This window comes from Myotis daubentonii, chromosome 13 (assembly GCF_963259705.1).
Source record: "Myotis daubentonii chromosome 13, mMyoDau2.1, whole genome shotgun sequence".
Classification (NCBI taxonomy): domain Eukaryota; kingdom Metazoa; phylum Chordata; class Mammalia; order Chiroptera; family Vespertilionidae; genus Myotis; species Myotis daubentonii.
This window is the reverse complement of record NC_081852.1, coordinates 19614241-19640591: the sequence shown is the minus strand read 5'-3', so window position 1 is coordinate 19640591 and position 26351 is coordinate 19614241. Positions and strand designations below refer to the sequence as shown.

The window sequence follows — 26351 nt, the reverse complement described above, 5'->3', positions numbered from 1 at the left end:
TCAAACATTACTTCTGGTCTGATAAATCACAAATCTTGTGAACCCTAAAACCAAATTACCAACTTCTTGCAAATTGTCCCACTTTTGTAACAAGTTGAACATGCCCAAATCTGAAGTCATCTCTTCCCCTCCCCGCCCCCACCATCACCTAAAATAGTTCCTCCTCTGACCTTTCTATTTATTTATTTATTTATTTATTTACTTACTTACTTACTTATTTTTACTAATAGTACCTCCAAAAACTCAGGTTTAAAACATCTATAATGTTTTATTTCTTTCTATCCCTCTCACCCTTTCTATCTACATCACAAAGGCCTATCAATTCTCCCTTCAAAATCTCTGTATTGAACCTTCTTTTTCACTTCCACTGTCATGCCCCTAGTTTACACCACAATTACCTCCCATTTAGATTATTACAATAGATAAGTTTTTCTGGCTTCCCATCTCTTGCCATTCCATTTCATTGATATCGGGGGTTTTTTAATTAATATTTCTTTTTAACATGTGCCATTATTTTTTTAATATATTTTTATTGATTTCAGAGAGGAAGGGAGAGGGAAAGAGAGATACAAACATCAATGATAACAGAGAATCATTGATTGGCTGCCTCCTGCATGCCCCCTATGGGGATTGAGCCCACAACCCAGGCATGTGTCCTTGATTGGAATTAAACCCAGAACCCTTCAGTCTGCAGGCCAATGATCTATCCACTGAGCCAAACCAGCTAGGGCTGCACCATTATTTATTTGTTTTGTTTTGTTTTAAATATATATATTTTTTATTTCAGAGAGGAAGGGAGAGGGAGAGAGTGCGAGAGAAATATCAATGATGAGAGAGAATCATTGATCGGCAGCCTCCTGCACGCCCCCTACCAGGGATCAAGCCCCGAATCCCAGGCATGTGCCCTGATGGAATCATCCCGTGAACTCCTGGTTCATAAGTCGATGCTCAACCACTGAGCCACGTCGGCCAGGCCCATTATTTATTTGTGTATATTTCACACAAAAAAGCAAAAAGCTTAAACTTCCTTAGCAGTTGAACAATATCAGTTGCCAGCCAAAATTAGTTTTTGATAGGATCATTTCTACCTTTTTCAGGTCCAAGCAAGGTAAAAATGTCTACTCTTATTGGTACCATTGTAATAACCTGGTTATTAATTAGTAACTGAAAGGAGCAAAGGGAAGCTGCAATTTAGACACATGCCCAGTAAGGTCTGGATGATTTGGGAAGATGCTTGCCAATCACACCTGGGAGCAGGTCACTAGCCAAAATAGGCATAGCCACTGCAAGCCCAGGAAGATGTGATATTTAACCCTTGAACAAAGAAAGTTCCCTCTCTCTCTCTTGCTGCTCTCACCCCTGACTCCTGGCTTATGGGGCTCTCATGCTCTGCACTCACCAGCGTGGCCCACAGCCATGTGGACTCCACACAATGGACTAGTGGACTTGAACTAGCCTGATGCTACATCGAACCCAGCTCCACCATGGAACAGAAACTCTGGACACTGGCTTTGCTTTAGCTCTGCTAAAGCCTTAGCTGCACCTTTTATAGGACTGGAATAAGGGAAATGGAACTTTGGAACCTGAAAAATATAACTCCATGAAAATAAAGCCTTTTACCACATCTCATCCTCCCATCGGGGCCTCCAAAAATGCTTATTCCAGAAGCACCCCAAGAACCCCACTCCCACTAGCAATGGAGAAATTCAATTCTCTGGTAACATTACCACTCCTGTTCAACACCATACTGAAGGCCCTAGCCCAGTGGTCGGCAAACTGCGGCTCGCGAGCCACATGCGGCTCTTTGGCCCCTTGAGTGTGGCTCTTCCACAAAATACCTACTTCTGCTCATGGGCCACGAAGTTTCAGTCGCACTATACGTGCGTGCCCTCACGTGATATTTTATGGAAGAGGGGCCAAAGAGCCACATGTGGCTCGCGAGCCGCAGTTTGCCGACCACGGCCCTAACCTGTGCAACAGACAAGGAAAAAGAAGTTTAAAAATATATAGATTGTAATGGAAGATAAAACTGCTTCTATTTACAGGCAACATGATGTTCTACGTTATAAAATTCCGAGGAAATTACAAGAAATAATAATAAAACCTCTAAGAACTATTAAGTGAGGTCAGTAAGGTCACAAAATACAAAGTCTATTTTTAAAAAGTCAACAGTGTTTCTATATATTAGCAATGAACAAATGGAAATTTAAATTCTTTTAAAGTACCATTCACAATAATACCACAAAATATAAAATACTTAGGGATAAATGTAACAAAATATATGTAGGACCTGTATGCTGAAAACTACAAAACATTGGTGAAAGAAATCAACCATTTAGGTCATAGTCTTAAATAGAAAACCTAAACTAAAAATTCTAAAAGACAGAGGAAAATTTTGTGACCTTTGGTTAAAAATCAGAAGAGAGATCTCTGCTGCAGAGGTCCCCACCTGAGGAGCAAGGTGTTCCAGCCCCAGACCAAGCCCCCATCCCAAGGTTCCAGTGCCAGGAAGCCTAGTCCCCACAACTTCTGGCTGAGAATACCAATGGGGGTGGGGGGTGGCTGAGTAAGACAACGGCTGCTGAAGTACTGGGCATTTTTCTTAAAGGGACCATATATGGACTTATTTGGACTCACTCCCTCTGAGCTCCAGTGCTGGGGCAGCATCTCAAAAGGCACCAGGGACATAAAGGGAAGAACTGAATTGTCTGGCGCTGGGGCAAGGTCTGCAGGTTTTGCTTTCTCCCACACAGAAGTGCTGGCAGAGGCCATTGTTCCTATGCTAAGCCCTCTCCCTATAGAGCTGGCAGGCGGGCACCATATCTGAGTCTTCATCAACCTGATTAACACTGTTCACCTGCCCTGGTGATTCCCTGAGACTCCACCCCACCCAACTCACCAGTCCACCCAAGCCATTTCCAGTGGCTTTTCCATACCAACTAAGTTTTTTTTAAGCATACCAACTACATTTTGGTGTATGGGACAATGCTCCAACCGACCATGCCACCCAGCCAGGGCAATGGATGGGTTTTTCACAAGTTTATTTTCCATAATTTTTTCTTGTCCACTATTCTATTGCTAACAGGGCAAAAACATAAACAAATAGCACGCTTAAAGAAAGAAAAACCAAAGCAGTCAATCAGACCTATTTTGACAGCTTCTTAAAAATGGATTCATGTTCTTGATTGTGAATTTTTTACATTCCCATATTTTTATATTCACATTAGAGGCCCAGTGAACGAATTCATACACAGGTGGGGTCCCTCTGGGTGGCCTGCAGGGATCGGGCTGAAACCCATAGTTCAATGGCATCTGCAGCTCCTACCTGCCGCTCCCACTCATCCCAGCCCCACTGTGCCTGCCCCAGGCTCGTGCCCAGTCAGTCCTGATGGGGAGAGGCTCACGCTACCATAGCAGCACTCACCAGCCATGAGCCCTGTGTCTGGTGCCCTCCCAAGGGGAGTGGCCTGTGGAATGGGCTGAAACCGACTCTCTGACATCCCCTGATGGGTCCTGGATTGCGAGAGGGCGCAGGCCAGGCTGAGGAACCCCACCAGTGCACAATTGGGCCAGGGAGGGACCATGGGAGGGCTCCAGGGCGTATCCAACCCATCTTGCTCAGTCCTGATTGGCGGACCCCAGCAGCAAGCTAACCTACCAGTCGGAGCATCTGCCCCCTGGTGGTCAGTGCACATCATAGCGACTGGTCGACTGTCTGCCCCCTGGCAGTCAGTGCACATCATGGTGAGCGGTTGAGCAACCTTAGCATATCATTAACATACTAGAGGCCCGGTGCACAAAAATTTGTGCACTCGGGGTTGGGAGAGGAGGTCCCTCAGCCTGGCCTGTGCCCTCTCACAGTCTGGGACCCATCAGGAGATAAGGACCTGCTGGTTTAGGCCTGCTCCCGGGTGGCAGAGGGCAGGCCTAATCCTAGGTGTAACCCCTGGTCGGGCTCAGAGCAGGGCCCATTGGGGAGTTGGGGCCCCGCCTCCTGTCATGCACAGAGCAGGGCGGATTGGGAGGTTGCGATGCCACCCTCAGTCATGCTCAGGGTAGGGCTGATTGGGGGGTTGGGGCACCACCCCCTGGCACACTCAAGGCAGGGTCCATAGGGAGGTTGCAGTGCCACTCCTGTCATGCACAGAGCAGGGCCGATCAGAGGGTTGGAGCTCCGCACCCTGTCACACTGATCCCGGTGCTGGGAAGCCTCCCTGCTCCGCTGATCCCAGGGCCAGGACGCCTCTCGGCTCCCCTGATCCCTGGCCCGGAGGCCTCTCGGCTCCGCTGATTGCGGGGCCTCCGACTCTGCTGATCACGGAGCCGGGAGGCCTCTGGACTCCGCTGATCACCGGGGCTGGGAGGCCTCTGGACTCCGCTGATCACCAGGCCGGGAGGCCTCTCGGCTCCGCTGATCACGGGGCCGGGAGGCCTCTCGGATCCGCTGATCACCGGGGCCGGGAGGCCTCTCGGCTCCGCTGATCACCGGGCCGGGAGGCCTCTGGACTCCGCTGATCACAGGGGCCCGGAGGCCTCTCGGCTCCGCTGATCGCGGGGCCTCCGACTCCGCTGATCACTGGGGCCGGGAGGCCTCTCGGCTCCGCTGATCACTGGGCCGGGAGGCCTCTCAGCTCCGCTGATCACCGGGGCTGGGCCTCTCGGCTCCGCTGATCACCTGGGCCGGGAGGCCTCTCGGATCCGCTGATCACTGGGGCCGGGAGGCCTCTCGGCTCCACTGATCACGGGGCCAGGAGGCCTCTCGGCTCCACTGATCACAGGGGCCGGGAGGCCTCTCGGCTCCGCTGATCACAGGGGCCGGGAGGCCTCTCGGATCCACTGATCACCGGGGCCGGGAGGCCTCTCGACTCTGCTGATCCCAGGCCCTGAGGCCTCTCTGCCCTGCTGCTTCAGGGCTGTTTGGCTTCGCTCTGCTTGGAGCCTGAGTATGCAAATTAACCGCCATCTTTTAGCTTCTATAATTAAAACATTGTATCTTTTGGAGTTGTTGCTTCAGGAGCTCAGAGCCCCGCAGCTGCGGGGATCCTTGACTTTCTCCATCGCTGGGGCAACCAAGCCTCCTATTCTCAGCTGCCTGGCTGCCAGCCGCCATCTTGGCTGACAGTTAATTTGCATATCTCGCTGATTAGCCAATGAAAAAGGTATCGGTTGTACGCCAATTACCATTTTTCTCTTTTATTAGTATAGGATTACACTTTGATTGGTTGTTCGGTGGTTCTGCTGTTTGGTCTATTTGCATATTACCCTTTTATTATATAGGATATCCTGCCAGTAAAATCACTAATTTATTAGATTTAATTAAATGTCTAGCAACTGCACAAATATGAGAAACATTAGATGTTACCTCCACGTCTAGCTACATCTTCTACTCACTCACTCACTGATCAGACATTTCACCTAGCACCTAGTACGTGCTCCTCACTCTTACTCCACACCAGGTAAACTTGACTCTTTTTTGTATAATGAATATGCTCTGCACTCTATTTCCTCAGTGTCTGGTCTCTAATAAAGCCTTTACCTGGAGTGCCTTTCCTCTCCTTTTCTTTTTAAAAATAATAACTATTATACAAGGAACAGCTACATGAAAAGCGTTCTCAGATTCCCTCCCTCCCTCACCTTTCCATTTTCTTCATTTATTTCATCTTCTCTGCTCTCAGTGCAAGTGGGGCTTAGATTACAGCATTCCCATCCTCCCCCATGTTATTCGTGTACATGGGCTACATTATATAACATTATATATTCCGTAAGAACAGCTTTTTATTCCAAACAGAGGTTGAATATAACAGACATTGAATCATTAAAAATTTAACTAAAGGAGAAAACTTGCTGTTTGATGGGTGAACAATCAATTCCAACAACCTGATAAATTCTGACTCTCCTTAAATAAAAGAGCCCCCAAAATGTCCATATTCAGTTTGAGATACTGCAGACAAATTTTTCTAATGGAGATTATATCAATTGAATTAATATTTCCTTCTGATTCAAGCTTGAAAATAAAGACAGATAACCATCTACAACCATTAAAAAACCTAAGTGATTTGTTGATTCATGGGCTGGTTATCTCAAACTCTCTAGCGAACACAATTACTCAACTCAAATGATTTTCTGAGGGTTGGTCTCTGGCAACTTCAAATTATTACATCATGTACAACAAGAATTGTATGCTGATAAAGGAAAGAAAGCTTTGTTTTTCCTTTCATAAGAACTTAGGAAAATGTCATTTACTATAAATTTGTCCAAAACCAGTAGAAAAACAAAGTAAAACGACAAGAAAACATGTTTCACTTTGTTACAAGTGACAAACTTTAAGGACTAAGAAATGACAATTGGAGGCTACTTAACCATTCCTTATGAAGATCCGGAGATGTATACTAGTATATAATTTACTGACTTATCTAGAGGATGCAGCATGATAGTAGGAAGAACATAATAGTTAAAAGTGCAGCCTCTGAGCCCAGCTGGTGTGGCTCAGTGGTTGAGCACTGACCTAAAAACCAGGAGGTCACCATTTAATTCCAGGTCAGGGCACATGCCTGGGTTGTGGGCTCGATCCCCGGTAGGAGGCATGTAGGAAACAGCTATCAATGATTCTCCCTCATGATTGATGTTTCTATCTTTCTCACCTTCTCCCTATCTGAAATCAATTAAAAAATATATATTTTTTGAAGTATGGACTCTGAGGCCTACCTGGGTAGCTCAGTTGGTTAGAACATCATCCCAGCACCCAAGGTTGTGGGCTCGATCCTCAGTCAGGGCACATACAAGAATCAACCAATGAATGCATAAATAAGTGGAACAACAAATCAATGTCTCTCTCTCAAATCAATAAATAAACATTTAAAAAATAAATAATCATAAGGTTATTTTAAAAAAAGTGCAGCCTCTGCAGGGCCAACCATATTGTATAACCTCAGGAAACACCATGCTCATAGTGGAGATCCAAGGTGTACCATTCCCAAAGAATATAACGTGAATTATACAACTTAGGGACCCAGAGTTAGAATTAGAGACCCAGAGTTAGCAAAGTAAAGCAGGTCTGGACTTCATCACCTAACAACTGTGTCATCTTAATCAAGTTATTGAATCAGTATTGAAGTCTCCCAGGCACTACATCAGCAAAATGGGACTAATAAATAAGATCCATCACATAGGATTATTATGCAAATTAATAAAATAAAGTATAGTATATGTATAATTAGCCCAGTACCTAGTATTTAGTGAGGCATAAATGTTTTTTGATGATGATGATGATGAATCTATATTCCAATCCTGCTCCATCACTTTCAAGTCATTTACTATCTACACTAATAAAAGAGAAAAATGGTAATTAGCGTACGATGATACCCTTTTCATTGGCTAATCAGGGCTATATGCAAATTAACTGCCAACTAAGATTGGCAGTTAACTGCCAACTAAGATTGGCAGTTAACTGCCAACAAGATGGCGGTTAATTTGCATATGTAGGCACAATGCAGGGAGGCGAAAGGGAAAGCAGGAAGAAGCCCCCTGCCACTGACAGTGATCGGAAACCCAGGGGGGAGCTAAGAACTGGGGGGCAGGGCAAAGGCGGCCCTGGGGCCGCCTTTGCCCTGCCCCCCAGCCATGATCGGAGAATCAGGTGCCTTTGCCGCCCTGGCCAGTGATAGCAGGAAGTAGGGGTGGAGCCAGCGATGGGAGCTGGGCACGGTCGAAGCTGGCAGTCCCAGGAGCTAGGGGTCCCTTGCCTGGGCCTAAAGCGAAGCCCACGATCACAGGGCTGCTGCAGCTGTGGGTCCCCGCTGCCTGGGCCGAACGCCTCAGCCAGAGGCATCCTGCAGGGACAGGGGCGGAGCCTGCGTGATCGCAGCACCCTCCACTGCCACTGCAGGTCCCCGCTGCCCGGGCCGGACGCCTAGGCCAGAGGCATCAGGCCTGGGCTGGGGGCAGAACCAGTGATGGGGGGAAATGAGCAAAAAATAAAAAAGTAGGAATTTACACAAAGGTACTCAGTTTCACGCTACTATGAGGAATAATTGTGTAACACAATACCAATGTATGTATATATGTTAATTATTATATTTTTAAAAAATATATTTTTACTAGAGGTCAGAGGCGTCAGGCATGGGCAAGGGGCCGATCCTGCGATTGGAGGGTGATGGGGGTCAACGCCTGAGGGCTCCCAGTATGTGAGAGGGGGCAGGCTGGGCTGAGGGACACTCCCCCCCGCCCCACACCCAGTGCACGAATTTCGTGCACCGGGCCCCTAGTCTATAATAAATGCAATTTGTTGAGAGTATTCAACAAATTATACATACAAAATATCTTAGGGCCAGGTACAAAATAGGAGTTCTATAAAGAGTAGCTATGATTATGATGAGTGACCATCCCCTATACCAGGGGTGGGCAAACTTTTTGACTCGAGGGCCACAATGGGTTCTTAAACTGGACCGGAGGGCCGGAACAAAAGCATGGATGGAGTGTTTGTGTGAACTAATATAAATTCAAAGTAAACATCATTACATAAAAGGATACGGTCTTTTTTTTTTTTTTAGTTTTATTCATTTCAAACGGGCCGGATCCGGCCCGCGGGCCGTAGTTTGCCCACAGCTGCCCTATACCCATCCTCTCTCCCTTCTCTCTTACTAACACATCCATACACTTACCATAAAAATTCCATAAGATTAAATTATAACTGATAGCATAAACCCAAAGCAATTATCAAATTGAGGGAAATGTATTCCAAAAATAATGCAGTCTCAAAACAATTCATCTATTATGATAACTTCCAAATTGTTCTTCCCCTTCTAATTCTATTTATAAAATACTAGGGGCCCGGTGCACGAAATTCGTGCACTGGGTGTGTGTGTGGGGGGGGGAGTGTCCCTCAGCCCAGCCTGCCCCCTCTCACATACTGGGAGCCCTCAGGCATTGACCCCCATCACCCTCCAATCGAGGATCGGCCCCTTGCCCAGGCCTGACGCCTCTGACAGAGGTGTCAGGCCTGGGCAGGGGACCCTCATTTCCCCCCATCACTGGTTCTGCCCCCAGCCCAGGCCTGATGCCTCTGGCCCAGGCATCAGGCCTGGGCAGGGGACCCCCAGACCCCTCCGATTGCTGGCTCTGCCCCTTGCCCAGGCCTGATGCCTCAGCCAGAGGCGTAGACCCCCATCACCCTCCGATCGCCTGATCGGCCCCTTGCCCAGACCTGACGCCTCCGCCAGAGGTGTCAGGCTTGGACAGGGGACCCCCATCTCCCCCCGATCACAGGCTCTGCCCCCGCCCAGGCCTGAGGCCTCTGGCCCAGGAATCATGCCTGGGCAGGGGACCCCCATCTCCCTCTGATCGCTTGCTCCATCCCCCACCCAAGCCTGACGCCTCTGACCCAGGCTTCAGGCCTGGGCAAGAGGACCATCATATCCCCCCAATCCCCGGCTCAGCCCCCCGCCCAGGCCTGATGCCTCGGCCAGAGGAGTTGACCCTCATCACCCTCCGATCACCAATCACCGGATCGGCCCCTTGACCAGGCCTGAGGCCTCCGGCAGAGGTGTCAGGCCTGGGCAGGAGACCCCCAGCTCCCCGCGGTTGCAGGCTCCGCCCCTGCCCAGGCCTAACACCTCTGGCCTAGGCGTCCAGCCCGGGCAGCGGGGACCCGCAGCTGCAGCGGCCCTGCGATCGTGGGCTTCGCTTTAGGCCCAGGCAAGGGACCCCAGCTCCTGGGACTGCCAGCTTCGACCGTGTCCAGCTCCCATCGCTGGCTCCACCCCTACTTCCTGCTATCACTGGCCAGGGTGGCAAAGGCGCCTGATTCTCCGATCATGGCTGGGGGCCGCCTTTGCCCTGCCCCCCAGCTCTTAGCTCCCCCCTGGATTCCCGATCACTGTCAGTGGCAGGGGGCTTCTTCCTGCTTTCCCTTTCGCCTCCCTGCATTGTGCCTACATATGCAAATTAGCCGCCATTTTGTTGGCAGTTAACTGCCAATCTTAGTTGGCAGTTAATTTGCATATAGCCCTGATTAGCCAATGAAAAGGGTATCATCGTACGCCAATTACCATTTTTCTCTTTTATTAGTGTAGATTGCCCAGAGCAGACTCAAATCAATCACTATTTAGCTCAGAAAACTTTAATGATGAAATACTATCAAAACTCCTTGGCCTTGCCCTGGCCGGTGTGGCTCAGTTGGTTGGAGCTTCGTCTTGTACACCAAAAGGTGACCGGGTTCAATTCCCAGTCAGGGCACATACCCAGATCATAAGTTCCATCCCTAGTTGGGGCAATCTCTCTCTCCCCGTTTCCTCTCTCTAAAATCAACAACAAACATTTGTTTTTAATTATAGAAAACCTACTTGGCCTTAAATGGCCTTCCACAATCTTAACCCATGCACATTTACAACCTCATCTACCACTATCACCCTTAAAACACACAAAACAAGATTTGTTCTGTCTATATTACCTTCTTCTCCACCCCGATCTTCCCAGTCCTACCTAGTGCTGCTAATCTTTTTCACTCAGTAAAACTGCTTGAGAAAGACATTCTGCTGGCAAATTATAATATTAGATACTAATAATAGTCACACCCTATCAGGAAGGAATAGTCATTTATATTAACTCATTTTCCAAAGGATTGTCTAAATACCACTTCCCACCAATTGGGACTTAATCTGTCCCTCCCAGGAACTTTATTAACCAGTATTTAACCATGTGTATGAGTACTTTATTAGACTACAAAGTTAAAAAGTTACATTGCTTTACACTCAACAGAGTTAAATAAAAGAATGAATGAAGAACTAAGTGTTGTGAAACACATTTTTTTGTTCAGAGATAACTTAGTTTATAAGCACGACCAGTCATCTATCTCTTCCATGAATCTACTGTCTGAATCATATCATACCCAATTCAGTATCTTGTGTTTGGTCTATGGGAGAAAGATACTCTATGACCAGTAGGACAAACACAACATTCTTTCTCAAACAGATTGCTAATACCCAATCAGTTAACAGCTGTGGATAAAGGAAAGAGAATCAATAGCAATTATATTAGGCCCCAGGATAGCAAAAGCATAACTATGAGTTCCATAAAGTTGCCCTATATTATCCTCTGATTCAATAATTTAGAACCAGAGATTTTTTTTCCCCTAATTTTTAAACCACTAAAGCTTTTTAATTTAAATCCTTGGTTGCAACTCTGCATTATTTATGAATCATTATAACACACCATTACCCAAATTATTTCATCACAAACAATAATGAAAGCATGATGGCTCTATCAACAGGAGGATAATAGGAAGGGAAACCACTGACTGCACCAGCTTGACTCATTTCTGCTGGGAGAACACTGGTACTGAATGGCACAAGCAACTCCAGTGTGACAGACCAAGCACATGACTGGGAAGGTGACAGAGGATACCAGGGAAAGAAGGGCATCTATTTAAAAAAAAAACAAAAGAAAAAAAACACAACAAACCTCCTCTGTAGGGGAAGGAGGTGGAAGGATGGGCAGAGATCCACTGAAATCTATTCTGAAAGCCTTGACAATACTCAAGCAAAAACATACCAGACTCCAGGTTTTGAGCCAGTTCAAATCCTAGCTCTACCACTTACTTCAGGAAGTTACTTAGCCTCCCCAGCTCTTTCAGCTGTAAAATTATGATAATAGTAAACACCATTTAGTGAACACCAACTCAGTGCTAGGCACTAGAAACATGGTATATCTTTAATTCTCACAATTGATCTAGCAAACAGGGATTATTTTCCTCATTTTGCAAAAAAGAACATCCCATGTTCTTTCTACCTATGCATGACTGCTTCCCAGGGGGATAATACTACCTGCTGGCAGGACTGTAGTGGGAATTAGAAGCAAAGCACTGAGCATAGGAACTAATACCTGCCACACTAGGAGCTCAGGAAATCACTACCGAACAGTAATAAAATCCCATAAACAAGTTTTTTGGGTTTTTTTTTATATTTCTTTATTGATTTCAGAGAGAAAGGGAGAAGGACAGAGAGATAGAAACATCAATGATGAGAGAGAATCATCGATTGGCTGCCTCCTGCACACCCCCCACTGGGGATCCAGCCTGCAACCCAGGCATGTGCCCTTGGCCGGAACTCAACCCGGGACCTCCCCAGTCCGCAGGCTGACGCTTTATCCACTGAGCCAAGCCGGCCAGGGCCCATGAACAAGTTTTTCCTCACAATGTCTACCATGAAAATGGCTTTTAATTAGCAGTACTTCTGGAGAACCCAAGGCTCCAACTTACAACTCCTTGAAATACCAGAGTACCATCCATTCTGTGTCAAAAATAACAACACACACACACAGTTTCTGTTTTAGTTGAAGATCAAAACAAACAATCCAAGAAAATGGAATATGAAAGTGACTTGACTCAAATATTAAATATGTTACTTTCCAAAGGATTATAGATCTCATGCCTCTAGGGAGCAGGTATTAATGAACAAATCTAAATTTCCAAAAATAATTCCCAGAAGCATCTGTTATCCTGAAGTACTCAGAAAACCATTTCCCAGACTTGACAACATATTGCCAAAATCTTAGTGAGTTTTGCCAACAACATTCTGCTAAGAGGAAAAAAGAATCATTCTGATTCTGGAAGTAAGTGCTACTTTCCACCTTAGCCACAAAATAAGATCTTTTCTTCATTTTTACTTTTATCAGTATGTTAATACTGAAAATATGTATAAAATCACATATAACCTTCTATTTGAAGGAAATTTAAAATAATAAACCCCAAAACCCTTGCCCTTAATTTTAACAAGCTCAAGAAAATCTATGGGAATAGCTTTTTAAACCAATAATAAAAATCAAATTATTAAAGCCTTGATAATTGAAACAAAAAAGGGAAGAACAGAAACAAGAGTCAGCATGAATGAAGCCTCCTGAAAATTAAGAGTCCTAAAACTTCAATTTCAGAGTTTGAAATGTTGCTGTTAAAAGCAACACTTCACAATGACTAACGTTTCCTACATTCCTCATCTACCCAATTTTACCACAAGAAAAATACTTACCCCAAAGCACACTCAACCTCCAGCAATCACAAGGACATTTGTGGGGCAAGGGATGCAGGAATGGGGAGGGACAAGGGGGAAGAGCTAGAGTTGTGGGGAGGGAAGGGTCGGAGGGAGGAGACAACTGCAGCTAACAACAATGGGAAACTGTGAATCTAAACCACAAAGGTTTCCCACAGAACAGGATAACAGGGAAAGAGTAATTCTTTTTACCACCTACCAGGAACTCGGCACTGACAATTCATGATAAAACTGAAAAGGTGGAGCCCCAATTAAATGCAAACAAAGTAAACTTAAGAAACTAACCAAAAGTAACTTGAAAGGACAAATCACAAACTTCATAGAGGCTTAACAAAAACAATTAGGAGGCTGTTTCCTCCAGGGGCATTCCTGATGACAAAGGTCAGCAGTATAACAATAAGGTTTGCAGGGTGGCAGCTGCTTCCAAAAGGAGGGCCAGCAGTAAAAACAGTCCTTTGCGCTACAGTCAAAAAGAGCACTTAAAGACACTTTTATAGTGCTTTGGCGAATAACTAAAACAATGTCATTATTTGAATCCTTTTTTCAGAATTCCAAGACTGTCAGGACTTAAATCATTTTAACAGGCAAAATTCCTGCAACTTTCTTAAGCAATGCACACTCTTAAAGAAAAAATGTTGTGTAAACTGAGCTGCTGGGTTCAAGAATCAATTTTTAAACGCACTGGATCTCAAATGTTCCCAACCCAAAAGCGAGGGCAGAGAAAGATCTCCAGCCCTCTCTTAGGGAAGAGGCCAAGTTCTATCACTAAAAACAAACAGCAGGCAAGGTCTTGTCCCCAAACATGTGATCAGTCAGCCCAGAACTTACATTTGTAGGCAGGGCACAAAGGCCCCAGAGGACCAACACACCCTTCTATGTATCACTCCAGTTATAAAACAGCTTTATTGAAAGGAGTTGTTTTATAAGCATACTCGGGAAAAAACTCATCAGCAGAATCCTAGCCGTTGTATTTCTATAGGTTGACAAAAAATATATGAGTTGATGTTTAAAAAATATTTAATTAAGATTTATTGGTAAAATTAAACAGATGTAGGAAATGCCCAAAACGAATTGAGCTCTTACATTTTATCAATATACTAAATTAAAGTAGTACTTTGGCAACAAGAAAATACCCCCATAAAAAAATTTTTTTAAAGAAAAAAGAAGCCCTGGCCAGGTAGCTCAGTTGGTTAGAGCATCTTCCCAATATGCCAAGGTTGCAGGTTTGAGCCCCCGTCAGGACACATACAAGAATCAACATGTTAACATAAAAACATTCAAACCTGTAAAGAATTTTTGTGAGTTTATTTGAGCCAAACTGTCGACAAATGCTAGGAAGCAGAACCTCAACAAATTGAGATATTGCTCCTGAGAATGGCAGGTTACATCAATATTTATACATTGCAATCAAAGGAGGGAAGTGGGACATGGGTTACATGAAATCCATTGGTGATAGACTAGAGAGGTGGGAGAAAGCAAGCCGGGGGCGGGGCGGGGCGGCGGCACAAAACCCCTGGGATTGGATAAAAAGGAAAATGATAGACACATACTTAGGTGGGTGCAGAAACAATTAACATGATAACAATGATGGCATTTATGGTATCTGTCCTGGTGTCCAAGCACATTAGGTTGTGCTCCAAGGGGTCCAGAAAAGGGAAGTTACAAGTTACCCAGACATTTCAAGGGTATGTTGTTATAGATGCAAAAAGACAGACAGGCTCAGTTAAGGTAAAGGTTGACCTTGTCAGTGAAAATACCAGTCTAGGATGTAGCTGCCCACCACGACTGCTTTTAGTTAAAAGTTTAATTTCAGACCATCCTTTGTGGTTACTGTAGGTCTCTGAGTTTGTAAGACCGCCATGCAGGCCTTCCCTGGGCTTGTCAGGTTAGCATGTGGCCTCTTTCATCCAAAACCAATGAATGGGTAAATAAATGGACAACAAATCAATGTTTCTCTTTCTCTCCCCCTTCCTCTCTCTCTCTAAAAATATTTTTTTAAAGACAGGGGGAAAAGCCCTAGCTGGTTTGGCTCTGTGGATAGAGCATTGGCTTGCAGACTAAAGGATCCCCAGTTTGATTCTGGTCAAGGGCACATGCCCAGGTTGTGGGCTATATCCCAGTGGGGGGCATGCAGGAGGCAGCTGATCAATGATTTTCTCTCATTATTGATGTTTTTATCTCTCTCACTTCCTCTCTGAAATCAATAAAAATATTTTTTTTTAAAAAGGGGGAAAATGTATTCCTTTTTTCACTCACATTAGTATTCTTAACTCAGCTCTAGTGCTGGGTAGGGATGAGGCTATTAGTGCCATTTCAAGTGTGAAGCACAGCATCTCTACTGATCAGTGCTAATGCAAAGAAAAAATGTGCAAATAGCAAGGTCAAGTTCTCTAAGTCATTAAGAGATGGTTACATATTTTATTATGGAACTAATCAAATAAAACTAGAGTACTGGAGCAGAGTTAAAGAGCTTCAACCCTGATTACAATGCAACTAGGTAACATGACTTTCCAAACCTCAGCCAGGCAAGGTAGATTACCCATGGGGAAATCTCACCCTGATAGCTTGTGATCTCTTTTGAAACCCCTCAGAAACTATAGATAGATAGATAGATAGATAGATAGATAGATAGATAGATAGATATAGATATGTATATATATATAGATATAGATATGTATATATGTGTGTGTGTGTATGTGTATATATATATATATATATATATATATATATATATATATATTGACACTAATAAAAGAGAAAAATGGTAATTGGCGTACGAGCTACCCTTTTCATTGGCTAATCAGGGCTATATGCAAATTAACTGCCAACTAAGATTGGCAGTTAACTGCCAACAAGATGGCGGTTAATTTGCATATGTAGGCACAATGCAGGGAGGCGAAAGGGAAAGCAGGAAGAAGCCCCCTGCCACTGACAGTGATCGGAAACCCAGGGGGGAGCTAAGAGCTGGGGGGCAGGGCAAAGGCGGCCCTGGGGCCGCCTTTGCCCTGCCCCCCAGCCATGATCAGAGAATCAGGTGCCTTTTCCGCCCTGGCCAGTGATAGCAGGAAGTAGGGGTGGAGCCAGCGATGGGAGCTGGGCACGGTCGAAGCTGGCAGTCCCAGGAGCTAGGGGTCCCTTGCCTGGGCCTAAAGCGAAGCCCACGATCGCGGGGCCGCTGCAGCTGCAGTTCCCCGCTGCCCGGGCCGGACACCTCAGCCAGAGGCATCCTGCAGGGGCAGGGGCGGAGCCCGCGCGATCGCGGCGCCCCCCCCCACCCCCCCCACCCCCCGCTGCCACTGCAGGTCCCTGCTGCCCGGGCCGGACGCCTAGGCCAGAGGCGTCCGGCCTGGGCAAGGGGCCGATCCTGCGATTGGAGGGTGATGGGGGTCAACACCTGAGGGCTCCCAGTATGTGAGAGGGGGCAGGCTGGGCTGAGGGACACTCCCCCCAGCCCCACACCCAGTGCACGAATTTCGTGCACCGGGCCCCTAGTGTGTGTGTGTGTGTGTGTGTGTGTGTGTGTGTGTGTGTGTGTATGGCTAATATGCAAAGTGTCCCCTCGGGAGTTTGACCAGGACACCGGGAATTTGATTACTCGCTATGATGTGTGCTGACCACCAGGGGGTGGCACAGAACAAACGAAGGCCCTGGCCGGCAGCTGGAAGGCCCCAATCAACCCTGATCACCGGCCAGGCCTAGAGACCCTACACGTGCACAAATTTCAGGCACCGTACCTCTCGTTTTACATAAAACTCTCATTCATACATTCTTCCTTGCATACGTTATATTTGGACATTTCTTATTTCCTTTTAAAGACTAAACAGTAGATTCTGTCTCATAGAGAGAGAGAGAACTGCATCAAGCACTGAGCCTCTCCACCCAAAATAAATTGAGTAACTAAAGATTTGTTCTAGGTAAGTGCCAATTTGCCAAATTGCCTTTAGGGGAGCTTTCCTGGGCATGACTGGTAGGTCAAGAGGGAGAGTGATATATATGGTTTTATTTTTTTTATTTTTTTTAATATATTTTATTGATTTTTCACAGAGAGGAAGGGAGAGAGATAGAGAGAGTTAGAAACATCGATGAGAGAGAAACATCGATCAGCTGCCTCTTGCACATCCCCCACCGGGAATGTGCCCGCAACCCAGGTACGTGCCCTTGACCGGAATCGAACCCGGGACCTCTCAGTCCGCAGGCTGACGCTCTATCCACTGAGCCAAACCGGTTTCGGCTATATATGGTTTTAGATTAAAGGAATGAGTGAAGAAAATAAGATGAAGTCAGTATAGCTAAGCTGACTTAACATGGAGTCTGTATAGTCATCCTGATAAAACTGGTTTAGACCAAATGAGCTAAAGCATGAGGAATAGATTTTATTTTACTTTTAACTAGCCTGAAAACTTTGAACTTTTCAGTTATGCATTTGTCAGCAGAGGCGGGGGGCCAAGGGGAGGTGCCCCAAAAAAATGAACTAAAAAAAAAAAACAACACGAAGAACCAGCCTGGAAGCAAAATCTCAAAGGATTGAATTAAAGGGGAAACAAGGAAGGTTATGAAATCCACGGTGGTTAAGATTAAGGAGGTGGGAGAAATCTCTAAAATGGAAAGATACATACTGTATGTATCTTTCCATTTTAGAGATTTCTCCCACCTCCTTAATATTTTACATTGATGGGTATAGGAGAGTTAACATTTAACATTTACAGTAAATAGAGATGGTATGGGGCAACAAGATAGCAATGAGGAGTCCTGCTGCAGGTGGTTATGTAGTAGGTAGTTAGATAGGCATGAGCAGAGCATGAACCATAGGCCAGGCACAGAGGGTCACCAGGGCAGAGAGTCAAGGGTGCCTAACAATAGGCAAAACTACAAGCTCTTGCACGACCACTCCCTTAAACGTTAACCCCTGGAGATAGCATCTAGGCCTCAGCTGTGTTTCAGCTCCATACCCAGAGAAGCAGCAAAATCAGACAGAGTGACACCATGGCTGACATCAGGACCAGCTGCACTGACAAATGGCCCCCTGCCCTGGCACCAACCAATCAGTGGAGACCATGACCTGAGGGGCACACCTGAAAAATCTGATGAATATTCTATTGAGATCCTCCCCTGAGACCTCCAGGTAAAAGCCCTTAAGACAGGGACCCTGAGTGCGCTATGTCTCTTTCAGGAGCATGCCTTTACCTTTCCTCCCTCTTTCAACTCTCAAGGCCAGTATCTCCCGCTCTCCTAAGCTCCAAGGGCCCTTCTTTCTGTAACTTGTTTCCTGAGCCCATTTCTTCTGTAGCTCACTTCTTCAACCTCTGTGACTTTCTAAATAAACTTTCTCTTATAGTTTGAGTCTTGGCTCTGAATTCTATCTTAGCCAGAACTCAAGTACCAAGGTTGCTGAACCAAAGTCTAACACCTGGTGCCATTTTACAGCCAACAATTATGCCTCAGAAAGGTCTGGAAAAGGTAGATACTTACATTCCAAGGGTATGTTATTTTAGATGCACAAAACCAATGGGCAGGGTTCACTCAAGGTAAACATTAACCTTTTCTAAGGAAGCATACACCTGGGACTTGACTGCCCAACATGCTGCCCAGTTGGGAATTTATGATCATATTATCCCAAGTGATTACTTTTGGTCACTGAGCTTGTCAGGCCTGCCATGTGGTCCCTTTTTTTATTCACACATCAATGCCTGTAGATACATATATATCCTATAGATAACACTATGGAGAACTTAGGGGAAAATGTTCACGTGTTCAGACCACCTGGCATCTATTATCCAGACCAACAGACATCTGAAAGATTACCATCTCAGACCAATTCAGAGGCTAAGAATGCAGGACTGATTCTTCTCAACAGTGTATTTTTTACTATAAGAACTCTCAACTTTTCTTTTTTCTTTCTTTTCTTTACCAGATAGTGTTTTTGATTTGCAAATCCTAAGACCCTGGAATGAAAATTGGCAACTTTTCATTTTAGCAAAGCCTTCTGATTCATTTATGCTCATTCTAAAGATGTCATGTTTAAATGTCCAGGGATCCTAATTTTGGATGACTAATTACAGCAGTACTTTGAAACAACTGTGCTTCAACAAAACTTGTATTATTTCAAGTATTTTGCAGGCAATGTTACACCTCTATAGTCTACCTTTGACCATAACAGACAAAGGCCTCTGGAAAAATATAAATAATATTAGCAGAAAGAACCTACCTTTAACATTTAAATAAAGCAACCAAGAGAAATAGGGTGGGGGATGAAAGAACACAGGCTGAAAAGTCCTATCTGGTCAGATCCCACATCCTTTCATTATTGGTGTCCATAAGCAAGCAGGGTAGGATACAGCAGAATATTCAATTTAATAAAAGAACCATTTGTTTAAAAGACAAACAGAATTTCTCCAGGAAAAACAAAGGTGACTCCCTCCTGGAGTAACCCAAAGCAAAACCATTATTATTGTTTTTTACTTTTGAAATGCTAATGATAATGTTGATTTTGGCAGTAAAGACAGGAGCTGAGTGGCTTCATAGCAGAAGCCAAATTGGAAAATAAAATCTAAATGAGCCCTAGCTGGTTTGGCTTAGTGGACAGAGCATCAGCCTGTTAACTAAAGGGTCCAGGGTTCGATTCCAGTCAAGGGCACATGTACAGGTTGTGGGCTCAATCCCCAGTGGGGGGTGTGCAGGAGGCAGCCAATCAATGATTCTCTCTCATCATTGATGTTTCTATCTCTCCCTCTCCCTTCCTTTCTGAAATCAATAAAAAATATATTTTAAAAAAATCTAAATGAAAGAGCTAAACCTATAAAATTTCAGAAGAAAATATAAGCCCTGGCTGGTGTGACAATTGGTTGAGCATCATCCTATGTACCGAAAGGTCGCTGGTTGGATTCCTGGTCAGGGCACATACCCAGGTTGTGGGTTCGATCCCCGGTCAGGGTACATTCAGGAGGCAACCTAGTTGTTTCTCTTTCACATTGAGGTATCTCTCTTCTTTTCCCTTCCTCTCTATCTAAAATCAATAAAAACATATTAAAATATATATAAGCATATATCTTCATGCTCTTGGGTTAGGCAAAGTCTTAGATATGACACAAACAGCAAAAGAAAAATACATTTTACTTCATCAAAATTAAAACTTTTATGCTTCAATGGATATCATCAAAAAAGTAATGAGACACCCCAAATAATGGGAGGAAATATTTGCAAATTGTATATCTAGTAAGGGACTTGTATTTAGAACATATAAAGAACACTTACAACTAAGTAATAAAAACAACCCAATTTTAGAATTGGTATTTGAAAAAAATCCCAATTAAAAAAAGGATCTTAACATACATTTTTCCAAAGATATACAAATGGATAATAAACACATGAAAAGCTGCTCAACAACAGAATATGAAGAGAGACAGGAAGAGTGACTTTACAGTAGAGAACCCTAACAACTAGTGCCTTAGCCAGGTGATCAAGGTCAATAATAACAATGATAAATCATGTTGATAATATGTACCCTTGACATGATGTGATGAGAATGGCATTGTATCTCTGTGATCTTCCTCCCCAATACTGATAACCCTAGTCTAATCATGAGAAAATTATCAGACAAATTCCAATAGAGGGGCATCCTGCAAAATATTTGACCAGTACTTCCCAACACTGTTAAAGTCACCAAAAAACAAAGTGTGAGAAAGTTACAGCTAAGAGGAGCCTAGGGAGACATGACAAGTAATGTGGAATTTTTGATGGAAACAGAACAGAAAAAAGACATTAAATAAAAATGGAAGAAATCTGAATTATCTATGGACTTTAGATAACTATACATATCAATATTGGTTCCTTAATTGCAACAAATATACAATACTAATATAAGATGTTAATAATAGGGGAAACTATTGGGATGGGGACATATGGGAACTCTCTCCACTATCCACTCAATTGTTTTGTATATCTAAAACTATTCTAAAAATAGTGTCTCAATAATGAAGGGGTTTAGAACAGGTCTCCCCAAGAGGCCTGCTGACACTGGATTATTTTGAGCTGAAGGCAGTCAAGACCCTGCAGGCCCAAGGGAACTTTTACCTCTCCCTTCAAGAATTTAAATTGGAGGCCTTGCTCATAATAAGGATTATTATCAGAAATAACTTTTTATGACCTATGTATATGGCAGGGCAAACATCTAATTATTAAACTTCTGCTCATCTTACTGTCCTAAGAACGACCTTCCTCCCTCTGAAGCTCAGGCGCTTTACCTAAACCTTAAGCTCAGATTGCCATACATTTTAATTTTCTGTCTCTGAACCTCTCATGTGTATGAGGTTTCCAAATGTACATATGCAACTAAATTTGGTTATTTTCTCTTATTAATCTGTCTTATGTCGATTCTTTTTTTTTCCACTATTTTATTTTTTTTTAATATATTTTATTGATTTTTTACAGAGAGGAAGGGAGAGAGATAGAGAGAGTTAGAAACATCGATGAGAGAGAAACATCGATCAGCTGCCTCCTGCACATCTCCCACTGGGGATGTGCCCGCAACCCAGGTACATGCCCTTGACCGGAATCGAACCCGGGACCCTTCAGTCCGCAGGCCGACGCTCTATCCACTGAGCCAAACCAGTTTTGGCTGATTCTTATGGAAGAGGTCATAAAAGTAGAGGAAAATTTCTTCCTCCCCCACAATAACAAACAAACACAGATTAATTAAATTAAAACAACACAATGAAAATCAAAACCACAGCCCTAACCGGTTTGGCTCAGTGGATAGAGCATCAGCCTGCAGACTCAAGGGTCCCGGGGTCGATTCCAGTCAAGGGCATGTACCTTGGTTTCGGGCACATTCCCAGTAGGGGGTGTGCAGGAGGCAGCTGATCGATGTTTCTCTCTCATTGATGTTTTTAACTCTCTATCCCTCTCCCTTCATCTCTATAAAAAATCAATAAAATATATTTTTTTTTAAAAGAAAATCAAAACCACAATGCGATACCTCTTCACACAAGAGTTGGCACAAACGTGGAGAAATCTAAACTCTCCTAAATTGCTGGTGTCAATGTAAAATGGTACAGACACTTTTGAAAACAGTCTGGCTGATGCTCAAAAGATTAAACATAGAATTACCATATGACCCAGCTATGCTACTTCTAGATATATGCTAAGAGAAATTAAAACTTATATGCACTCAAAAACTTATACACCAGTGTGCATAAGAGCATTATTCATGATAGCCAAAAAGTGGAAATTCAAATATACATCAACTGGTAGATAAATAAAATGTGGTTATTCATACAGTCTAATATTATTCAGCCATAATAAGAATGAAGTACAATACATGCTACAACATATTTAAACCTTGAAAATATTATCCTAAGTGAAAGCTGGTCCCAAAAGACCATCTATTATATGATTAAAATTATATGAAATGTTCAGAATAGGCAAACTATAGAGATAGAAAGTAGGTTTGTGGTTACCTAGGGCTGAGAGGAGGTGTAAAGGAAATAGAAAGTAGCTGTTAATAGGTACAGTGTTTCTTCTTGGGATGACAAAAATGTTCTAAAATTGATTGTGGTGATGGCCGTTCAACTCTATGAATCTAATCTAATAAAAGAGAAATGTGCAAATTGACCCTACCTCTGCTACACCCACAAGCCATGCCCCCAGCCAATCAGAAGCGAATATGCAAATTAACCCACCTAAGATGGTGGCAGCCACAGAGCTGGAGCAAGCAGGAGGCTTGGGTTGCCCCCAGCGATGGAGGAAGCCAAGCTTCCCGCCTGCCCTGGCCGGCCCTGAGCTCTGCTCAAGGCTGCAAAGTTTCAATTATAGAAAATAAATAAACCCCAGATACCTGCTTCCAGCCCGCGGCCATGGCCAGCCTGAAAACGGCCATCAGCCCTTCATCCAGGCTGGCCAGGCACCCCAGCGCAGACCTCCACCCTGAAGGGGCTGTGGCCAGCCTGCAAACAGCCATCAGCCCCTCACCTAGGCTGGCCAGGCAACCCAGTGGGAACCCCCACCCTGATCCAGGACACCCTTAGGGCAAACCAGGCGGCCCCCACCCATGCACCAGGCCTCTATCCTATATAATAAAAGGGTAATGTGCAAATTGACCCTAACAGCAGAGCGACTGGGAGTCACTGGTCACTATGACACACACTGACCACCAGGGGCCAGATGCTCAATGCAGGAGCTGCCCCCCGGTTGTCAATGCGCTCCCACAGGGGGAGCTCTGCTCAGCCACAAGCCAGGCTGATGGCTGCCAGCACAGCGGTGTTGGCGGGAGCCTCTCCCGCCTTCTCAGCAGTGCTAAGGATGTCCGACTGCAGCTTAGGCCTGCTCCCCACTGGCAAGTGGACATCCCCTGAGGGCTCCCAGGCTGCCAGAAGGATGTCTGACTGCCAGCTTAAGCCCGATCCCCCAGGGAGCGGGCCTAAACCAGCAAGTAGACATCCCCCAAGAAGTCCCAGACTGCAAGAGGGCACAGGCCGGGCTGAGGGACCCCCCACACACACACACACAAGTGCACAAATTTTTGTGCACTGGGCCTTTCATATATTAATAACCATTGAATTGTACACTTTAAATGGCTGACTTGTATGGTTTGTAAATTATATCTCAATAAAGCTGTGTGTGTGTGTTTAAGTCAGTTTCCCTTTTTGCAAAACAAGGACAGGACCCTGTTTCATGTCTGTTTTTTAAATTGGATCCCTACAAATAACAGCAGCTGCCACCTGGTAAAACTAGATGGCTTCTAATGTTTGGCAAGCAACTTCTGTGCATATGAGATTTTTAATCATTTTTTATAATGCATAAGCAAAGAAAATCAGGTTGTCGGTGCATTCTACTCTCTGATGTTGTCATTTAACTTGGTACAGAATGCAATAACCATTTCCCTAATCAAGAAGCCAACAGTAATACCACCAATTACACATATGTCCAAAGTGGATAGACACAGATAATTCACTTTGACAAAAATAAGGTTGAAAATGTCACCAAAATAGCACAGCAGCTAAAGTCAGAGTACATGTCTTATGTCTGGCTGAAAAGACAGAACAGATGAACAAGGCAAGCTGGAGTGATACTTGCTGGGCACACCCTTTGCTAAATAATTACAAACATTCCACCACATACTTTTTGAGCATGTTTCCCTGGATACTTACTCAGAAGCTGACTTAAAACTCTCAAAACATATCCTTTTTCACCACCTCCACTGCTACCATCCTAACAGAGTCACCTAGGATATTACCTAGAAGACTGTAATAGTCTTCTATCTGGTCTCCTTGCTTCCATTACAACCACTTCTTCACACAACAATCAGAATCATCTTTAAAAAAATAAAATGTGCCAAGCTGGTGTGGCTCAGTGGTTGAGCATCAACCTATGAACCAGGAGGTCACAGTTCGATTCCCGGTCAGGGCATATGCCCAGGTTGGGGGCTCAACCCCTAGTATAAGGCATGCAGGAGGCAGCCAATCAATGATTCTCTCTCACCAGTGATGTTTCTCTCTCTTCCTCTCCCTTCCTCCCTGAAATCAATAAAAACATATTTAAAACAAAAACAAAAACACAACCTTAAAAAAAAATCAGCCTGCCCTAGCTGGTTTGGCTCAGTGGATAGAGCGTCGGCCTGCGGACTGAAAGGTCCCAGGTTCGATTCCGGTCAAGGGCACATGCCTGGGTTGCAGGCTCAATCCCCAGTGGGGGGTGGGCAGGAGGCAGCCAATCAATGATTCTCTCTCATCATTGATGCTTCCATCTCTCTCTCCCTCTCTCTTCCTCTCTGAAACCAATAAAAATTTATTTAAAAAAAAAAAAATCTGCCCTAGCCTGGTGGCTCAATTGGCATCCCCATACACCAAAAGGTTGCAGGTTCGACCCCATGTCTGGTGCGCATATGGGAGGCAGCCAATTGATATTTCTCTCTCACATTAATGTTTCTTTTCCCTCTTGCCCTTCCTCTCTCTCTCTCTAGAAATCAGTAAAAACATATCCTTTGGTGAGGATTTAAAAAAAAAATCAAATCATTACTCCACATAAAAAACTTCAATATTTTACCATTACATTCTGAATCATATCCCTCAAGATCTAGCCCCTACTTCTCTCGATTATTCCCATCTCAAGGATTTTTCACTTGCTAATCCCTCTCCATTGAATGCCCATTCCCCAGCTATTTGAATAGCCTGCTCCTTCACTTCATTCAGCTCTCTACTTAAATGTTACTCTCCTCAAAGGGACTCCCTGAACACCTCATTTAAAATTTTTTTCTTTTCAATCCTCACCTGAGGATATTCCTCCATTGATTTTTTAGAGAAAGTAGAAGAGAGGGAAAGACAGAGAGAAATATCAATGTGAGAGAAATACATCGATTGGCTGCCTCCTGCATGCATCTTGACCAGGGGCCTGGGTCAGGGAGGAGGCTGCAACTGAGGTACATGTCTTTGACCGGAATCAAACCCGGGACCCTTCGGTCTGCAGGCCAACACTCTATCCACTGAGCCAAACCGGCTAGGGCCTCATGTAAAATTACCACATGCCACTCTGTCACCCAATAAATTCAATGAGAAGAAACAATATAAAATAAATAAATAAATGTCAGGTAGACATTTTTTTTAAAGCTGTGTATATTTACTAGTACACAATGGAATGAATACCACTTGGCCATAAAAAAAGAAGGAAGTCTTACCATTTGGACAGTATGGATGGACCTGGAGAGTATTATGCTCAGTGAAAAAAGGCAGTCAGAGAAAGACAAGTACCATATGATTTCACTTATATGTGGAATCTAATGCACAAAATAAACTAACATACAAAAGAGAAACAAACTCATAAATACAGAGAACAGACTGACAGCTGTCAAAGGGGAGTTGAGTAAAACAAAAGGTGAAGGGATTGAGAAGAAAAAAAACCACACACAACAAAAACCTCATACACATAGACAACAGCACGGTGATTACCAGAGGAAAAGGGAGGTGAAGGGAGGTAGAAGATGGTAAAAGAGGGATAAATGTTGATGGTAGGAGATTTGACTTAGGGTGGTGAACATATCTATATATATAAAAGCCTAATATGCAAATTGTCCTCTCAGGAGTTTGACCGAGAGACCAGGAGCTCAATCACTCACTATGATGTGTGCTGGCCACCAGGGGGCGGCGCGGAAAGAAGGAAGGCCCCAGCCGGCAGCCAAGGAAGGGAGACCCAGGCTGGCTGGAAGGAAGGCCCTGGCCGGCAGCCAGATGCCCCCAATCAGCCCTCATCACCAGCCAGGCCTAGGGACCCTACCCATGCACGAATTTCGTACACTGGGCATCTAGTAATATAATATGGAGA

General features: G+C 44.4%; 2 protein-coding genes across 23 annotated transcripts in view; both read right to left on the bottom strand.

Annotated features, from left to right (window-relative positions):
• The window catches only part of SYNPO2L (synaptopodin 2 like), an 81724-nt gene that overhangs the window by 21303 nt on the left and 34070 nt on the right, over positions 1-26351 (bottom strand). The window lies entirely within an intron of this gene.
• The window catches only part of USP54 (ubiquitin specific peptidase 54), a 124081-nt gene that overhangs the window by 85505 nt on the left and 12225 nt on the right, over positions 1-26351 (bottom strand). The window contains exon 1 of one of the 22 annotated variants that reach the window (XM_059662361.1): positions 13020-13038. The exons of the other annotated variants lie outside the window; for them this stretch is intronic. The gene's annotated coding sequence lies outside the window, so the exon portion shown is untranslated. Of the gene's footprint in view, positions 1-13019; positions 13039-26351 lie in introns of those variants that run through there. 22 annotated transcript variants of the gene reach the window in all.